Source organism: Oncorhynchus clarkii, chromosome 2 (assembly GCF_045791955.1).
Source record: "Oncorhynchus clarkii lewisi isolate Uvic-CL-2024 chromosome 2, UVic_Ocla_1.0, whole genome shotgun sequence".
Classification (NCBI taxonomy): domain Eukaryota; kingdom Metazoa; phylum Chordata; class Actinopteri; order Salmoniformes; family Salmonidae; genus Oncorhynchus; species Oncorhynchus clarkii.
The window spans coordinates 56,397,659-56,416,050 of NC_092148.1; the positions used below are offsets into that span (position 1 = coordinate 56,397,659).

Below are 18,392 nucleotides of genomic sequence, written 5' to 3' on the forward strand. Positions count from 1 at the left end.
ATGGACAGAGTCTCCCACCTCAGCTGTAGATCTCTGCAGTTCATCCAGAGTGATCATGGGCCTCTTGGCTGCATCTCTGATCAGTCTTCTCCTTGTATGAGCTGAAAGTTTAGAGGGACGGCCAGGTCTTGGTAGATTTGCAGTGGTCTGATACTCCTTCCATTTCAATATTATCGCTTGCACAGTGCTCCTTGGGATGTTTAAAGCTTGGGAAATCTTTTTGTATCCAAACTTCTTCACAACAGTATCTCGGACCTGCCTGGTGTGTTCCTTGTTCTTCATGATGCTCTCTGCGCTTTTAACGGACCTCTGAGACTATCACAGTGCAGGTGCATTTATACGGAGACTTGATTACACACAGGTGGATTGTATTTATCATCATTACTCATTTAGGTCAACATTGGATCATTCAGAGATCCTCACTGAACTTCTGGAGAGAGTTTGCTGCACTGAAAGTAAAGGGGCTGAATAATTTTGCACGCCCAATTTTTCAGTTTTTGATTTGTTAAAAAAGTTTGAAATATCCAATAAATGTCGTTCCACTTCATGATTGTGTCCCACTTGTTGTTGATTCTTCACAAAAAAATACAGTTTTATATCTTTATGTTTGAAGCCTGAAATGTGGCAAAAGGTCGCAAAGTTCAAGGGGGCCGAATACTTTCGCAAGGCACTGTATTTCATGGTCCGACCGCATTCTGTCCCCTATCAACACTTTCTAAACTTTTGGTGCCAGCGAGAATGCCGTAACAAAGCAGTGAAGAAGACTAGCTTGATTGAGCCTCCGCCATGTATATCTCACTCGGTCAAGATATTTAAGCCTCCATATATTCACTAGTTCCATTATATCCATGATATTCGGGATTTCCTTAAGTGTATAAGGATGATACATTTACATAAGTATGGAGGCCCTTTTCTCAGTTTTTTGTTGAAGCACATTTGGCAGCGATTAGAGCCGCCAATTCTTCTTGGGTATGACGCCACAAGCTTGGCACACCTGTATTTGGGGAGTTTATCCCATTCTTCTCTGCAAATCCTCTCAAGCTCTGTTGGATGGGGAGCGTCGCTGCACAGCTCTTTTCAGGTCACTCCAGAGACGTTCGATCGGGTTCAAGTGCGTAATCACAATTGTAATATTACGATTGAGCTTTTTTCTGATTTATAAATTGCTCTCTGAAAAAGTGTTTACATAGTACTTACCTTTCGACTAATTAGAAACCATGGTCTACTGTGTTTGTACTAATATGGCAACCACTTGCACCCATCAGGCAGAGGATTTCATAGCACTCCTGTCCTCACTGTACGTGTCCTGTTCATGTGTGTGAACCGCCAGAGCTGGAGAGAGACCCCGAACCATCACCTGCACTATGGGTATTAAACTCAGGGGGTAACGCGACATGTTGAAAGGCAAAGCCTTTTATAGGCCTGTTTTAGCTCCCTGTTTCCTCCACTGACATCCCCGCTTTCTCTCATACAGCATGTCAATAAAATGTCATCTCCTTGACGATAGCACTAATCCTGTGGAGGCTTTTCACTAGAAAGCTTTCATGTGTAACGCCAGCACCAGGTGGCTATATTGATTGATCATGTCCACCTCCATAGCTAGAGTGGAGGGTAGCTAACAATAATTATTTTTAAAGATTGTGTCTTTCTCACTAAGTCAACTTGCACAAGAGGAAATGGCATTCAATGTCATGTCTGACTAGAGTGCCTTTTTTTTTGTCATTTCTATGTCCGGTTGAGTTTATAAAGGAGCTTAAGGGGTTTTGGATTACACATTTTATTTGTGATGCATTCCAAGTAGCTAAGTCATCAGTCAACTCAACTCAACCAGAGCAGAAGGAGTCTGATAAGGAGTCTTGTCATACACATCATCCACCACCAGTACCCTACATCACAGATTACTTCACTAACGAGATGTAATGACATGGGCTATTTCATGGCCATTGCCGAAAGCTCAAAGAGCAGCTGCTTTTAAAATAGCTATACATTCACTTCTCCACTCTCCAAAAACAGGCTATTTCCCCTGTCTGGCCAGAGAAGAACAGATGGCTAGATTAACTTGATGGTCTCTGAATGGACACTGGGGTCTATCTAATGGACCCAGAGGAGGAACAATTTGTGTCCTACGTGGAGATAGGATGTTATAAGGTCATAGACCGGGTTTTCCTAGATTTCACCATACTGGGGGGATGGGAGGTAGCTTTGTTTCATGGGAACAATAACCTAAATGTCAGCTTGTACATCTTTGTTTGTGTTCATATCTTTGAAAGGAATTATCTTGTGTTGCAGTCTACAATGCCTAGTGTTGTGGCAGTCATTACATTTTGTCAGCCGGTGATTGTCAAGCAAATAACTGCCGGTCTCACGGTAATTTACCGTTAATTAACATAAACGCGTTTAGCATCTACTGGCTTCAACGCATAACCTACAAGCCACTGATGCAGTCCTTTGGAACATCTACATTTTAAAAAGTCTAATATATCCATGTAATATAGCCTACATCATCACAATAAATCCATGATTTATTTTAGACAGTTCTAAAGAAACATGATATGAAGAAAATGTTGTCTATTTCAGAAGAACAAGATAGCATACTCTGAGTTGTCCTTGTTAGGTCCTGATCTGGCTATGCCATATGGCTGTGGGCTACACTAGTTCATTTAGCAGACAAGATTTGCTTAGAATTCTGTGGCATTATTTTATAGTATGAAGAATACAATTGAACATAGCTGAATAAAATAGAAAGGATATTTTCTCCAAAAGATTTCCGAGGGTGTGTGCACATGCAGCTGTTCTGTGTTGAGGGGTTAACAAAGAAACAGGTCCTCCTATATGCTTCATTTGACAGTTGGTGGTGTGTGTTAATTTATGCAACTGACTTTATGCAACTTTAGTTGTGGTACAAACATGGGGCTATATGTTTTGATTTTTAATACATTCTAAGGCTGCATGATGTGACTCATGCAATGATGTGACTCATGCAATGATGATGAAATGATGATTTGAAAAAAGTTGCATGAAAGGCCTGAGCTCTGCTTTGTTTCTTGTGCAGGCTGCACACACTTTATCAGCCTCTCATTCACAATTTGACAAGCACTTGATAAAATTCTCACCAGGCCTCGAATTTGGCATCCCCCTTGTGTGGCCATAATGCCCCCTTCTCCCGGCTGCCAATTGCCATGCTCCAAAGACCCTCTCACTCACATGGCTCTCTCAGATACCGCAATTCTTATTAGCCAATGCCAATCAGGTCATCTGGTCCTTCTCACAGGCGTCTCAGCTCCGAAGTAGGCTACAAGTGAAGACTGACGACGCAACTGCAGGCGTCTTATCGAATTCCGAGGCGCATATTGTAGATTCCACATTTACTTTTCCTCAGCCAACAATATGAGAAAGAAACAGCAAAATCACTAGCCTATATCAATCTACTATCCTCCATAGTACAAAAGTTGACCTATTTTATTGGTCAACTTGTCCTTCAGTGCGAGTGTTGTGGAGAAAATGACCAGGCAGGAGACGAGAGTACAACCTAGTGTCGTTTAGTAAAAACCTCTCGTGCTCTATGGCCCGGCCCAATCGTGCACATGTGCATTACCTATTAGGTGTCATATACATTACTGCTTAGTAACAGCACAGTAACTAATATAAACATATATAGATCACCCATACTACACCTGCCTGTCTTTCTTATCCCGACTCCTGACCCCTAGACATTCATTACTATGGGACAGCTGGTGATCGAATTTCAATATTGAAACAAATGTTACAAATGTCAAAGAGACAGAGCGCAAGTTTTATACAAATCTCTGCTATTGAAAACCAATCGCTAGTCTAGAAATGGGAGATAATGTCTTGCTCCATTTTACAGGGGAGAAAAATTGTCTGGCTGGGCTGATGAGACATTGGATTGCGCACTGAGATGGAACAGAGTAAATAGACATTTCAACTTGTGGAATAAACACCAGCTGGAATGCGGTTTTAACCAATCAGCATCCAGGATTAGACACACCCGTTCTATAAGTGATAATACATCATTTACAAGTGATAATATTATCACCCATCAGACTATACTTAATTTAATCTTGTTTTACATATATTATTTAGTATATGTGTGGAATTAGTTTTGTCGTGCACCTGTCTCGGAACAGGTACATCTATGCACTTAAATAGCGAATGGAGGACGCTTTTCCAGTGGTTCATTTTCATGCCAGCCAGGTAGGCTATACTCCTGTTGTAAAGAGAAGCTATATGCTTAATATTAGGAAAGTTGAGAAATAAATATAGAAAGCTGATAGGAACCTTTTTTATACTGAACAACAATTAAAATGCAACATGTAAATAGTTGGTCCCATGTTTCCTGAGATGAAATAAAAGATCCCAGAAATGTTCCAAAGCTTATTTTGCTCAAATCTTGTGCACACATTTGTTTACATCCCTGTTAGTGAGCATTTCCACCTGACAGGTGTGGGATATGAAGAAGCTGATTAAACAGCATGAACGTTACACAGGTGCACCTTGTGCTGGGGACAATAAAAGGCCACTCTAAAATGTGAAGTTTTGCCACACACCACAATGCCACAGATGTCTCAGGTTGAGGGAGTCAGTAATTGGCATGCTGACTGCAGGAATGTCCACCAGAGCTCTTGCCAGAGTGGCCCATGGTGGCGGTGGCGTTCTGGTATGGTCAGGCATTAGCTACGGACAACGGACAATTTAAATATACAGAGATACCATGAAGAGATCCTGAGGCCCATTGCCATCACCTCATGTTTCAGCATGATAATGCACAGCTTCGTGTCACAAGGATCTGAAGACAATTCCTGGAAGCTGAAAATATCCCAGTTCTTCCATGGCCTGCATACTCACCAGACATGTAACCCATTGAGCACGTTTGTGATGCTCTGGGTCGATGTGTACAACAGTGTGTTCCAGTTCCCGCCAATATCCAGCAACTTCGCACAGCCATTGAAGAGGAGTGGGAGGACAACATTCCACACACTGCATGAGGAAAATGATGGTCACACCAGATACAAACTGCTTTTATGATCCACGCCCCTATTTTTTTTTAAGGTATCTGTGACCAACAGATGCATATCTGTATTCCCAGTTCTGTGAAATTCTGTATTCCCAGTCCCATGAATTTATTTCAATTGAATGATTTCCATACATGAACTGTAACTCAGTAAAATCTTTGAAACTGTTGCATGTTGCATTTATATTTTTGTTCAATGATTTAGAGGACATCAAAACTAAACTCAGCAAAAAAAGAAACATCCTCCCACTGTCAACTGCGTTTATTTTCAGCAAACATAACATGTGTAAATAATTGTATGAACATAGCAAGATTCAACAACTAAGACATAAACTGAACAAGTTCCACAGACATGTGACTACTAGAAATGCAATAATGTGTCCCTGAACAAAGGGGGGATCAAAAATCAAAAGTAACAATCAGTATCTGGTGTGGCCACCAGCTGCATTAAGTACTGCAGTGCATCTTCTCCTCATGGACTGCATCAGATGTGCCAGTTCTTGCTGTGAGATGTTACCCCACTCTTCCAGCAAGGCACTTGCAATTCCCTGGACATTTCTGGGGGGAATGGCCCTAACCCTCACCCTCCGATCCAACAGGTCCCAGAAGTGCTCAATGGGATTGAGATCCGGGCTCGTCGCTGGCCATGGCAGAACACTGGCATTCCTGTCTTGCAGGAAATCAGGAACAGAACGAGCAATATGGCTGGTGGCATTGTCATGCTGGAGGGTCATGTCAGGATGAGCCTGCAGGAAGGGTATCCACATGAGGGAGGAGGATGTGTTAGTTGTAACGCACAGAGTTGAGGTTGCCTGCAATGACAACAAGGACCTGCCTTACATACAACAGGCCTACAAGCCTATTTCAGCCTGTTGCGGACAGTCTGAGCACTGATGGACGGATTGTGCGTTCCTGGTGTAACTCGGGCAGTTGTTGTTGCCATCCTGTTCCTGTCCCGCAGGTGTAATGTTCGGATGTACTGATCCTGTGCAGGCATTGTTACACATGGTCTGCCACTGTGAGGACGATCAGCTGTCCGTCCTGTCTCCCTGTAGCGCTGTCTTAGGCGTCTCACAGTACGGACATTGCAATTTACTGCCCTGGCCAGATCTGCAGTCCTTATGCCTCCTTGCAGCATGCCTAAGGCACGTTCACACAGATGAGCAGGGACCCTGGGCACCTTTAATTTGGTGCTTTTCAGAGTCAGTAGAAAGGCCTCTTTAGTGTCCTAAGTTTTCATAACTGTGACCTTAATTGCCTACCGTCTGTAAGCTGTTACTGTCTTAATGACCGTTCCACAGGTGCATGTTCATTAATTGTTTATGGTTCATTGAACAAGCATGGGAAACAGTGTTAAAACCCTTTACAATGAAGATCTGTGAAGTTAATAGGATTTTTGCCGAGTTTACCTACGTTTGCATTGATGTCAGAGTGATTACAGGGACAATAGAGTGCTGAGTACCAGGCAGGTAGCAAGTTTGGAAGGCTACTAATGTGCAGCATTAGAGTGCCGTTTTGGAGAAGCCTAGTTACCGTGACTAAATGGTCACTTGGAACTTGACTGCGGTCATGACTTGTAACCGACGGGGTTACGGTCACCATAACAGCCCTATAAAAACATGCCACACCAAAGTCATGCAGAAACCCTGGAACTGTAAATCACACATTCCTCCGTCATTTCTCCTTGATAGCAGACTTTGCCAAAATGTCAATGAGGGAACAGCAGGACATCCTAACAAGGTATAGCGACTACAAGACCCTGGTGTCAGACCTCGTGCACTTCTGTCTCTCCTCCCTTTGATGTTACAGCCTTGAAGTTGCTGTACCTCATTGGGATCCCTTGCTATTCCTTGAACAGAGCATGTCTTACTTATTATTGCTCAGCAGTGACTGATCGACTGACTGACTTGCTCTTCAAAGGTCTGAGGAGGTACATATAGGACCAGTCCTTCAATATTTTCAGTACAAACACATATTCACATGGACAAAAGGTGGAGACGTGACCTGTTGAAAGTGTTAGACAGAAGAAATAGTGTATAACTGCTGTGACAGAAGGCTACGTTCCTTAGAACCACCCTGACAATATTGCGATACCAGGCATCAGGGGCACAACTTTCACTGGGGACGGGAGCGTCATGTCTCCCCCACATTCTGAAATTGCATTTCCCCCCCCAGTTATATCATTGCAATGTGATACAAAAAGCAGCAACAATGTGCTTTAAGACCTTCCGGCCGCCTCAGAGTGGTCGGGTAGCCTATTTTGCAGTTTTTTAGCTGAGTGGATTTAGGACCTTGTGGTCACCATAGGGCAGGCTGATAGGCTGTGTGAAGGAAAAGCTTCTGGAAGGCTGGCTGGACCAGCACCAGAAAGTTGAGCATAGTTCAGTGTGTATGTGTTGCACTCTTCACCGAGTTTTAAAAAGCAAGCAGAGCAGAAACTTTAGGTCACTAAACTTTAGTTCACTGATGTAGCTGGCAAGGTAACTGCTGTTTAACTTAACAGAAAAAAATGAAACAAGTGTTTATTCGCAGTGCTGAGCTAGTATTATAACTGACATGTAATGTTAGATATTGTTTCATCTCCTCTCGACTGAGGAAAATAAATAAGCTACGCTGGCTAGTAGCTACCACAGCCAGGTCAGCTCTAGACTCTAGTTATCTGTCAGATAGCAATTTGAGGTGGCTATTATTACTAACAGCTGTTGTTTGTATGGAAATGTTTTGTAGACTTTGTTTTGTCCCATATCAGAAGTAAATGAACTTGACTCGCTTTCGCCAGTTGATGTACCATTAAGAGAGCTCGCCAAAAGTTGGCTAACGTTAGCTATTATTTTGCCTCAATCACACTAGACCTGAATCAACTGATGAAACCATTGGCCAAATGATTGAAGATTGATATTCAGAATTGTTTTCAGTGCAATGTGAGTTTTATTAGTCTGTATGGCAATGTAACGTTATTGATCTGTCAGTTTCCCTAGCTAATTCCTTACTTTTTACACGGACAGTAATAAACAGCTCTAATGTTACAGCCTTCACTGTCATGGTGCACAGTAGAGGTCTGCGCAGGACCGATTTATTCATCCCGCTCCCGCCCGCACCCGCCTGCACCCGCTGGCTCTCTGCCTGGTTTCCTCCAGATGTGACGCTTGGCATTCAGGCCAAAGAGTTCAATCTTGGTTTCATCAGACTAGAGAATCTGGTTTCTTATGGTCTGAGAGTCTGGAGATACATGACACAAACTCCGAGCGAGCTGTCATGTGCCATTTACTGAGGAGTGGCTTCCGTCTGGCCACTCTACCATAAAGGCCTGATTGGTGGAGTGCTGCAGAGATGGTTGTCCTTCTGGAAGGTTCTCCCATCTCCACAGAGGAACTCTAGAGCTCTGTCAGAGTGACCATCGGCTTCTTGGTCACCTCCCCGACCAAGGTCCTTCTCCCCCGATTGCTTATTTTGGCCGGGCAGCCAGCTCTAGGAAGAGTCTTGGTGGTTCCAAGGCCACTGTGTTCTTGGGGACCTTCAATGCTGCATAAATGTTTCGGTACCCTTCCCCAGATCTGTCCCTCGACACAATCCTGTCTCTGAGCTCTTCGGACAATTCCTTCGACATGTCCAATCAATTGAATTTACCACAGGTGGACTCCAATCAAGTTGTAGAAACATCAAGGATGATCAATGGAAACAGGATGAACCTGAGCTCAATTTCGTGTCTCATAGCAAAGGGTCGGAATACTTATGTAAACAAGGTATTTCTGTTATTTATTTCGGAAAAACCTGTTTTGCCCTGGCAGAATGGGGTATTGTGTGTAGATTGATGAGTACCGTAACAGAATGCGTAAAAAGGGAAGGGGTCTGAATACTTTCCAAATGTACAGTATATTTGTATTTTTTCAAGGGTTGTTCATTTGTTAGGCAATTGGTTCAAGGTGTAACACAATATTTATTATTGAATTTCCTTTGATCTAGTTCAGTCTTATCAATCACTTCAATACATTTAATAATGATATCTTACCTAGCTTGATGACTATGTGCATTTTTGCTTACTTTCCGTTCTAAATGGAGACGCCATATTGGATTGTGTAAGAATGCAGGAAATTAGCTTTAGATGCCCAAACAAATTCTGGGGGAGGACACCAAAGACCCCCCAGCCAGGTTATTCCCACCCCCCCCAACCCCTGCCAGGTCTCATAGATACATTAGTGATCCTGAAGTGGCTTTGTTCCTTTTCAAGTTATATATTCTATAATGAAATTCATTCATATCAGCACTTGCCAAAATCCTTCTACCTCACTCTTTCCTTATTACCAATACAAGTGCTTATTCAGAAGTGGAAATTGTATGAACTTCATAAGAATTGAGTGCCTTGACCATGGCCTGGACCTTTCATATTCTGCCATAATGGGATTTGCAAGAAGCGTTTCTCTGGGGATAATAAGGGTTTGTGTGATTGCCTACAGTACACTGTAGCTTTGAAAAGCCTGTTTTCATTTTGGAGGTTGGCGCTTCTGAGTGGTCTGGTCTCAGGGAATAAAAAGCTTTTATTCTGTCTGCTCAATCTGGGGGATTTTCATTCAATGATGGGGTTTATTGTTAAAGGCCATGGGTCTAGAAATATCCCGAATGGCTGATTCAAAAAATCTACAGCAAGAACATGTTACCCTAGATTCCTAAAACCACCTCAGAATTCCCAAATTCTTAATACATATAGGGGAGATGTATGTAATTGTTCAAGCTCAAATGACAATTGATAGCACAACTTGGTGACACACACCACCGACTGTCAAATTACTGCAGTTGAGCACATTTCAAAACTACTTCAGAATCCTACCTTTGCCTGCAGTATCAGTGTCCGGGTGCTGTTGTGAAGTGTATGTCTCAGGGTTTTGCTGTGCTCTGCCAGTAATATGGTAACAGAAATACAATTAAAAGCACCTGGGCTCTGAGGAAATAGGGGGAGGCAGATACCCTTTAAAAAAGTCACTACAGAGCCCCACTGGCTACCAGGGCCCTGACTGGATGCTTCTAATAATCTGACAGGAACGAGCACGACCTGCGGTTCCCGTCTCTCTGCTAATCAATGTACACACACACACACTGTCTAAAGACACACAGGCATGCACACGCGCGCACACACCCAGATACTGCAAACATGTGCATCTCACACACACACACACACACTCACACACACACACACACACACACACACACCTGACCCTGTCCATGGACATCATTACCGACTTCAAATGCCTTTCAAAAAAGACTCAAGGGATGAGGGATCAAAATGACAAGTGACGAACAGTGATTCCTAATATGAGATGTGGATTGTCAGCTCTAGCTTTGTATGAGTGAAATAGGATGATTGATAGATCTTTTATACTCCACTCATGATTGAATGTCCTTTAGCCTGTTACCAACACACACACACACACACAATCATATTTCCCAGTGGGACTGTGACTGTATTTATGCTGAAATAACAGTGTGGCGAGGTGTCAGAGTCAAATTAGCCAGTTAATTGGGGGCGACCCCTCCTGCTCTGGGAAGTGATTAAGCGAAAGACAATATTAAAAGATTTCGGGGGACGTTTAATTGGTGGAGCTGAATCATGAACACGGTTCTTGTGAGATGTTGGTATTGATTCCTGTGATCTTTAATCTGATAGTGAGGCACAACATTGTGTAAATAATGGGGTCATGTATGGTCACCTCTTGGAGATGACTTAGATTCACATCTGAAATGGTGAGATCTATCTATAATTGGACATACGACGTTTCACTTCAGAATGGCACCTTCTGTTCTTCATAAGTGAATTGTGCTGTGTCTCTTCCAAATGTAAATCCATATTAAATGTGCCTGTAAGCCTGTGTGCTTTACAGATCTTGTCACTAGCATAAAGATGGACTGTTTTCTACTATTTTGAGAAAAGTCCTAAATTAGGTTCATAAGGACTTTGTGAATTAATAAAAATCTCAGCCTACACAACATGCATTTTTTTGTGGAGGAGTACAGGTAAGATGTATTTTAGAAGCCCATAACAGTGTACGGCTTGGCATATCAGACATAACATCTCGGGGAGCTTACTGTACATCCATTCTACAGAGATAATACCTAGAACTCAAACACTTCACAGAGCCTTCACATGAACTAAAAAGCTGGAAGGAGGACGTGAAAAGGACAGCATGTCAATGGAAGAGGAACACCTTTTGAAAAGCCACTACGAATGTAGTGACTGGATCTTCACAACTGTTCACTCCACACTTAGAGAATGGCACAGGGATTGAAACAATTCACACACAAAGAGAAGATTCTTGCACATTTCATCAAAGAATTGAGAGAGGGCGATGCGTTGGTTGCCATAGCAATTGTCGACAGTGTCACATGGTTGCCTAGGAACTAGTCCTGCATGTGGTGATGGGCCAATTTTTTTTTATTTTTTTTATTTTGGCATGCCTCCAAGTACAGCTGGAATGGAATGCAGGTGTTGCGGAATGGTTCAATCTTACCACGTCTTCTGACTGACGGAATCAAGGCCTATCTATTTCTATGGAACATGCTGTCTGTTTGGTCAGAGTAAGCCTATGTCACATCCTCCTGGGTCACATGGAGGGCAGTGGAAGCACAAAGACAACATTAAGCCTGGAAATTAATTCAACTGAGATTGAGAAATGGTCTTTGGCTAAGGTTGCTGGTGCATAGAGTATAGAAATACATTTTTAAAAAACAAGTAATGTATAGGTTAAATAAAAGGGTTAATGTCTTGAGATATTTAGGTTAACATATTAGGGCAGTGTTCAATGTCCTCATTTCTCCAACCATTAGGAAGGAGAGAGGATCGAACGTTCATATGCTCTGACTGAACAACAAGCAAATCCTCCCTGTGTATATCTCAGACCCTACTGAAGTTGTCAATCACAAATCTTCCATGTTATACTGCATTATCATAAAACTGAAATATCACATTTTCATAAGTATTCAGACCTTTTACTTGGTACGTTGTTGAAGCATATTTGGCAGCGATTACAACATTGAGTCTTCTTGGGAATGACGCTACAAGCTGGGCACACCTGTATTTGGAGAGCTTCTCCCATTCTTCTCTGCAGATCCTCTCAAGCTCTGTCAGGTTGGATGGGGAGCGTTGCCGCACAGCTATTTTCAGGTCTCTTCAGAGATGTTCGATTGGATTCAACTCCGGGCTCTGGCTGGGGCACTCAAGGACATTCAGAGACTTGTCCCGAAGCCACTCCTGCATTGTCTTGGCTGTGTGCTTATGGTTGTTGTCCTGTTGGAAGGTGAACCTTCACCCCAGATTGAGGTCCTGAGCGCTCTTGAGCAGGTATTCATCAAGGATCTCTCTGTACTTTGCTCCGTTCATCATTCCCTCGATCCTAACTAGTCTCTCAGTCCCTGCCGCTGAAAAACAGCCCCACAACATGATGCTGCCACCACCATGCTTCACCGTAGGGATAGTACCAGGTTTCCTCTAGATGTGACGCTTGGCATTGAGGCCAAAGAGTTCAGTCTCGGTTTCATCAGACCAGAGAATCTGGTTTCTTATGGTCTGAGAGTCTGGAACTCCGAGCGAGCTATAATGTGCCATTTACAGAGGAGTGGCTTCCGTCTGGCCACTCTACCATAAAAGCCTGATTGGTGGAGTGCAGCAGAGATGGTTGTTCTTCTGTAAGGTCCTCCCATCTCCACAGAGTAACTCCAGAGCTTTGTCAGAGTGACCATCAGCTTCTTGGTCACCTCCCTGACCAAGGCCCTTCTCCCCCGATTGCTCAGTTTGGCCGGATGGCCAGCTCTAGCATGAGTCTTGGTGGTTCCAAACTTCTTCTATTTAAGAATAATGGAGGCCACTGTGTTCTTGGGGATTTTCAATACTGCAGAAATGTTTTGGTACACTTCCCCAGATCTGTTCCACGACACAATCCTATCTCTACGCTCTACAGACAATTCCTTCGAGCTCATGACTTGACTTTTGCTCTGACATGCACTGGCAACTGTGGGATCTTAAATATACAGGTGTGTGCCTTTCCAAATTCACCACAGGTGGACTCCAATCAAGTTGTAGAAACATCTCAAGGATGATCAATAGAAACAGGATGCACCTGTGCTCAATTTCGAGTCTCATAGCAAAAGATCTGAATATTTATGTAAATATGTTTTTTTTTTTCTAATAACTTTGCCAAAATTTGGTAGTAGAATGGCCTGACTGAAGAGGTCAGTGACTTTCAACATGGCACCAACATAGGATGCCACCTTTCCAAAGTCAGTTCGTCAAATTTCTACTCTGCTAGAGCAGCCCAGGTCAACAGTAAGTGCTGTTACTGTGAAGTGTAAACATCTAGGAGCAACAACGGCTCAGCTGCGAAGTGGTAGGCCACACAATATCACAGAACAGGACTGCAGAGTGCTGAAATTGTCTGTCCTCGGTTGCAACACTCACTGAGGAGTTCCAAACTACCTCTGGACGCAACTTCAGCACAATAACTGTTCTTTGTGAGCTTCATGAAATGGGGTTTCCATGGCCGAGCAGCCGCACACAAACCTAAGATCACCATGCGCAATGCCAAGCGTCAGCTGGAGTGGTGTAAAGCTTGCTGCCATTGGACTCTGGAGCAGTGGAAACGAGTTCTCTGGAGTGATGAATCACGCTTCACCATCTGACAGTCCGACTGCAAAATCTGGGTTTGGCAAATGCTAAGAGAATGCTACCTGCCCCAATGCATAATGCCAACCTGTAAAGTTTGGTGGAGGAGGAATAATGGTCTGAGGCTGTTTTTCATGGTTCGGGTTAGGGCCCTTAGTTCTAGTGAAGGGAAATCTTAATGCTACAGCATACAATGACATTCTAGATTATTCTGTGCTTCCAACTTTGTGGCAACAGTTTGGGAAGGCCCTTTCCTGTTTGAGCATGACAGTTCCCCCATGCAAAAAGCGGTCCATACAGAAATGGTTTGTTGAGATCAGTGTGGAAGAACTTGACTGGCCTGCACAGAGCCCTGACCTCAACCCCCATCAAACACCTTTGGGATGAATTGGAAAGCCGACTGCGAACCAGGCCTAATCGCCCAACCTCAGTGCCCGACTTCACTAATGATCTTGTGGCTGAATGGAAGCAAGTCCCCTCAGTAATGCTCCAACATCTAATGGAAAGCCTTATGAATATAATGTATGCACACACGGCACTATGTTGCTTTGTATAAAATTGTCTGCTAAATTGAATATATTATTATATTCTTCCGGTATGCTTATATTGTCTCATACAATACAATGCTGCCCACATCTGGTTGCTGAACGTCACTACATAACCACTGTATTTTGGTAGACAGTGACATCTATTGGTCATAATAACCATCACATTGCATGCAAATGGTAAAAATAAACGGGATGACTTTTATCTCCAGGGAATTTTAAATCCATTTTAATATGTTGGCCTTTATAGTAGCTTCCAAAGCAGATTAATTAAAAAAATCATTACGAGTGACCTGAACACGCAGTCAGTAATACAGACATGATATTATTTTCTGTTTACGTATTTATTTATACAGCTAAATCAGTCTCCTTAGAGACCGTCAAAAATTGCCAAAGCCGACTATATTTCAAGTCGTCTCAGCGGGGTATTGGGTAAAGTTTTCAACTAGCAATAATCGCGCCTCGGATAGACCTCATCGGCTACGATACTGCCACTGCGCAAAGCTGACATAGAATAGGAATCGAGTGGATTGACTATCGGTACAATTACGGTCCCTATGACGGTTTAAATCAATAAATATATCAACAATATATAAACAGGTAAATTATGAATCGATGTAAAATATGATTAAGGAAAAAGTATTACATGTGTTAGTTTTTAGAGTTGTATTATTTATAATAAACACAAACCGCGCAGTGCATTGTGGGATACATTGTCTCAAAACGTGGCTATCACTGATTAGTAGACTACAGGCTGGATACAACGACCCTTACAAAGTATTCCGATATAATTATATTCCTATTTAGAACATTTTGGGAAGAATTGAGAATCATGTCTTATCTATGTTTTACATTTCTTTCTACAACGTTCTAAAATGGTGCACTCTCTTTTGTTAAGTACGATGGCCATAAAGTAAGAATGCGGTTGTTGACTCCTTGTGGTTGAAAACATCTCACGGATGGTACCTTATAATAATATTATTGAGGTGATGCTACTTCTATTTTGAGAGCAATATTAGGTCGCTAATATCAACTACATTATCTGACTACACCTCCAAACTATCCCCTAGTTACCACTGAATTTCATGACAATTTTTTTATGAGCCTATCAGTGCTCTCTAGTCTGATATACGAAGCCCCTTGCCGTGTCAATTTTAGTTTGCAAGGCATTTCATTGTACGTGACATTTAAAACTTTACATTTGTAACATTCCAAACAGCAGATGGCAATCTAATCTAATGCAAAGTGACAAATCTTCAAGATTCTTTCTGTGACGACCTCCGAGTTTAAAGCCTCTTCAACAAGATTTGCTTTACAAAATGCACAACTACATTGTGTATCAAAATTAGACATAGGCCGAGTAGGCTATTCAAATTATAATGCTCATGATTTTCATGGGTTCTCATGTGCCACGTTTAATTGTTCTAACCTGCTATTAGGGCTGGGAATTACCAGGGACCTCACTACATGATATTATCATGATACTTACTTAGGTGCTGATTTTCTTTTAGCACTTCGATGATCCAAACATGTTGCTCACCGTATGTCTGCTGCAGAGGGACAAAAGAGCCAGGAGAAAAACGAGTTTTGATCAGTCATGGAAATAAAAGGGCTGAAAACAAATAGTCTCCCTATTTAAAAAGAAGATGTGAAGGAAAAACAGAGTATTGGTGCAGGTACAGCCAACTAGTGCAAAAACAATATTGCGATATTGTCAAAAGAATATGATGCATAATCAAAGATAATATCACGTATGTAACTATAGATTTTATCCCCCCCCCATCACTACCTGCTATGTAAACAAACCATCAGTCTGTGGTGACAAATTAACAGTATCACCACTCCAGAAATGGAACATCTGACTTATTTAGTGATTGTTTTATTTTATTTCCAAAATTTTACAAGATTAAACAAAGAAAACCGTGTATTTTCCCTTCATTCAATTTTTTGCAATAGAAGAACACTGCAAAAATTATTTTGTGTATAGAAAGCATTGCTCATCAACAGGGTTGGGTAGGTTACTTTCTAAATGTAATCCGTTACACTTACTAGTTATCTGTCCAAAATTGTAATCAGTAATGTACATTTTGGATTACCCAAACTCTAATGTAATCTCATTACATTCCGTTACTTTTAGATTTACTTTCCCCTTAAGAGGCACTAGAAGACGACAAAAATGTATGTTACCAATTGAACGACATCTATTGCAGGATACATCCATGTTAAAGTTGACATAGCTGGCCATATATGGATGTTACATTTTACTTTATGGGTTGGTTATGTAGTCTTCGAACCCATCACTTTCTACTACATATATACATAATACAATTAAATTATATTTTTACATTAAAAACAAAGTCTATCAGAATTCCAGTCATTCCAATAAATGTTATACCCCTTGATCTTCAAGAATAGGACTTGGAAATATGGAAGTATAGATTAGCCAAATTAGGACTGATTTTGTTAATTGATTCGAGTTTAAAAATAAATTCTGCACTCATGGACGGGCATGCTTTCAGCACTACTGAAAAGTGCTCTTTACATGTGAAAAATGAATGCCATTTGCTGCATTTGCTATAGGCCTATTGTCTTCCTTTTTTGTTGGTGACACTTTGATATCTTGATAATATGCAGCTGTTTAAAGGGCAAATCCACAGATGAAACAATAACAAAACGGACACCCCACCTCTGTTTTTGGTAAAAAGCTGAGGGATGGGCCCGGGGGGAAATGTAACCACTCTCAGATTAATAGAGCTATGGATGCGAGGACTGACCATCCATGATATCAACATTGTTATTTTAACCATGTTCTGAGTCTATACAGTGTTTTATTACATTTACAATGTTTACAAACATTGGTGAAAAACAAGCTGATATTTTGGGTTCTCATGGAGTGTGACAGCTAAACTAAGCTCATGAGGCATTTCTAGATTATATTCTCAAAAAAAATAAAGGGAACATTTAAACAACACAATGTAACTCCAAGTCAATCACACTTCTGTGAAATCAAACTGTCCACTTAGGAAGCAACACTGATTGACCATAAATTTCACATGCTGTTGTGCAAATGGGATAGACAACAGGTTGAAATTATAGGCAATTAGCAAGACACCCCCAATAAAGGAGTGGTTCTGCAGGTGGTGACCACAGACCACTTCTCAGTTCCTATGCTTCCTGGCTGATGTTTTGGTCACTATTGAATGCTGGCGGTGCTTTCACTCTAGTGGTAGCATGAGACGGAGTCTACAACCCACACAAGTGGCTCAGGTAGTGCAGCTCATCCAGGATGGCACATCAATGCGAGCTGTGGCAAGAAGGTTTGCTGTGTCTGTCAGCGTAGTGTCCAGAGCATGGAGGCGCTACCAGGAGACAGGCCAGTACATCAGGAGACGTGGAGGAGGCCTTAGGAGGGCAACAACCCAGCAGCAGGACTGCTAACTCCGCCTTTGTGCAAGGAGGAGCAGGAGGAGCACTGCCAGAGCCCTGCAAAATGACATCCAGCAGGCCAAAAATGTGCATGTGTCTGCTCAAACGATCAGAAATAGACTCCATGAGGGTGGTATGAGGGCCCGACGTCCACAGGTGGGGGTTGTGCTTACAGCCCAACACCGTTCAGGACGTTTGGCATTTGCCAGAGAACACCAAGATTGGCAAATCGCCACTGGCGCCCTGTGCTCTTCACAGATGAAAGCAGGTTCACACTGAGCACGTGACAGATGTGACAGAGTCTGGAGACGCCGTGGAGAACGGTCTGCTGCCTGCAACATCCTCCAGCATGACCGGTTTGGTGGTGGGTCAGTCATGGTGTGGGGTGGCATTTCTTTGGGGGGCCGCACAGCCCTCCATGTGCTCGCCAGAGGTAGCCTGACTGCCATTAGGTACAGAGAGGAGATATCCGGCCAACAAAGAAATAGAAAACTAGAATGCCCACCCAAATCACACCCCGACCTAACCAAATAGAGAAATAAACAGGCTCTCTAAGGTCAGGGTGTGACAAATTAGCCGATCAGAAGCTTCTAAAGCGATGACATTATTTTCTTGAATTTTCCAAGCTGTTTAAAGGCACAGTCAACTTAGTGTATTATAAACTTCTGATCCACTGGAATTGTGATACAGTGAATTATAAGTGAAATAATCTGTCTGTAAACAATTGTTGGAAAAATTACTT

The 18,392-nt window shown here is 42.3% G+C and overlaps 1 non-coding gene across 1 annotated transcript; it reads right to left on the bottom strand.

Moving 5' to 3' along the window:
* Positions 1 to 14,589: 14,589 nt before the first annotated feature.
* Positions 14,590 to 14,730, bottom strand: LOC139383543 (U4 spliceosomal RNA). Its single transcript, XR_011628741.1, has one exon. It is a non-coding gene; the product is annotated as a U4 spliceosomal RNA (small nuclear RNA).
* Positions 14,731 to 18,392: the final 3,662 nt, after the last annotated feature.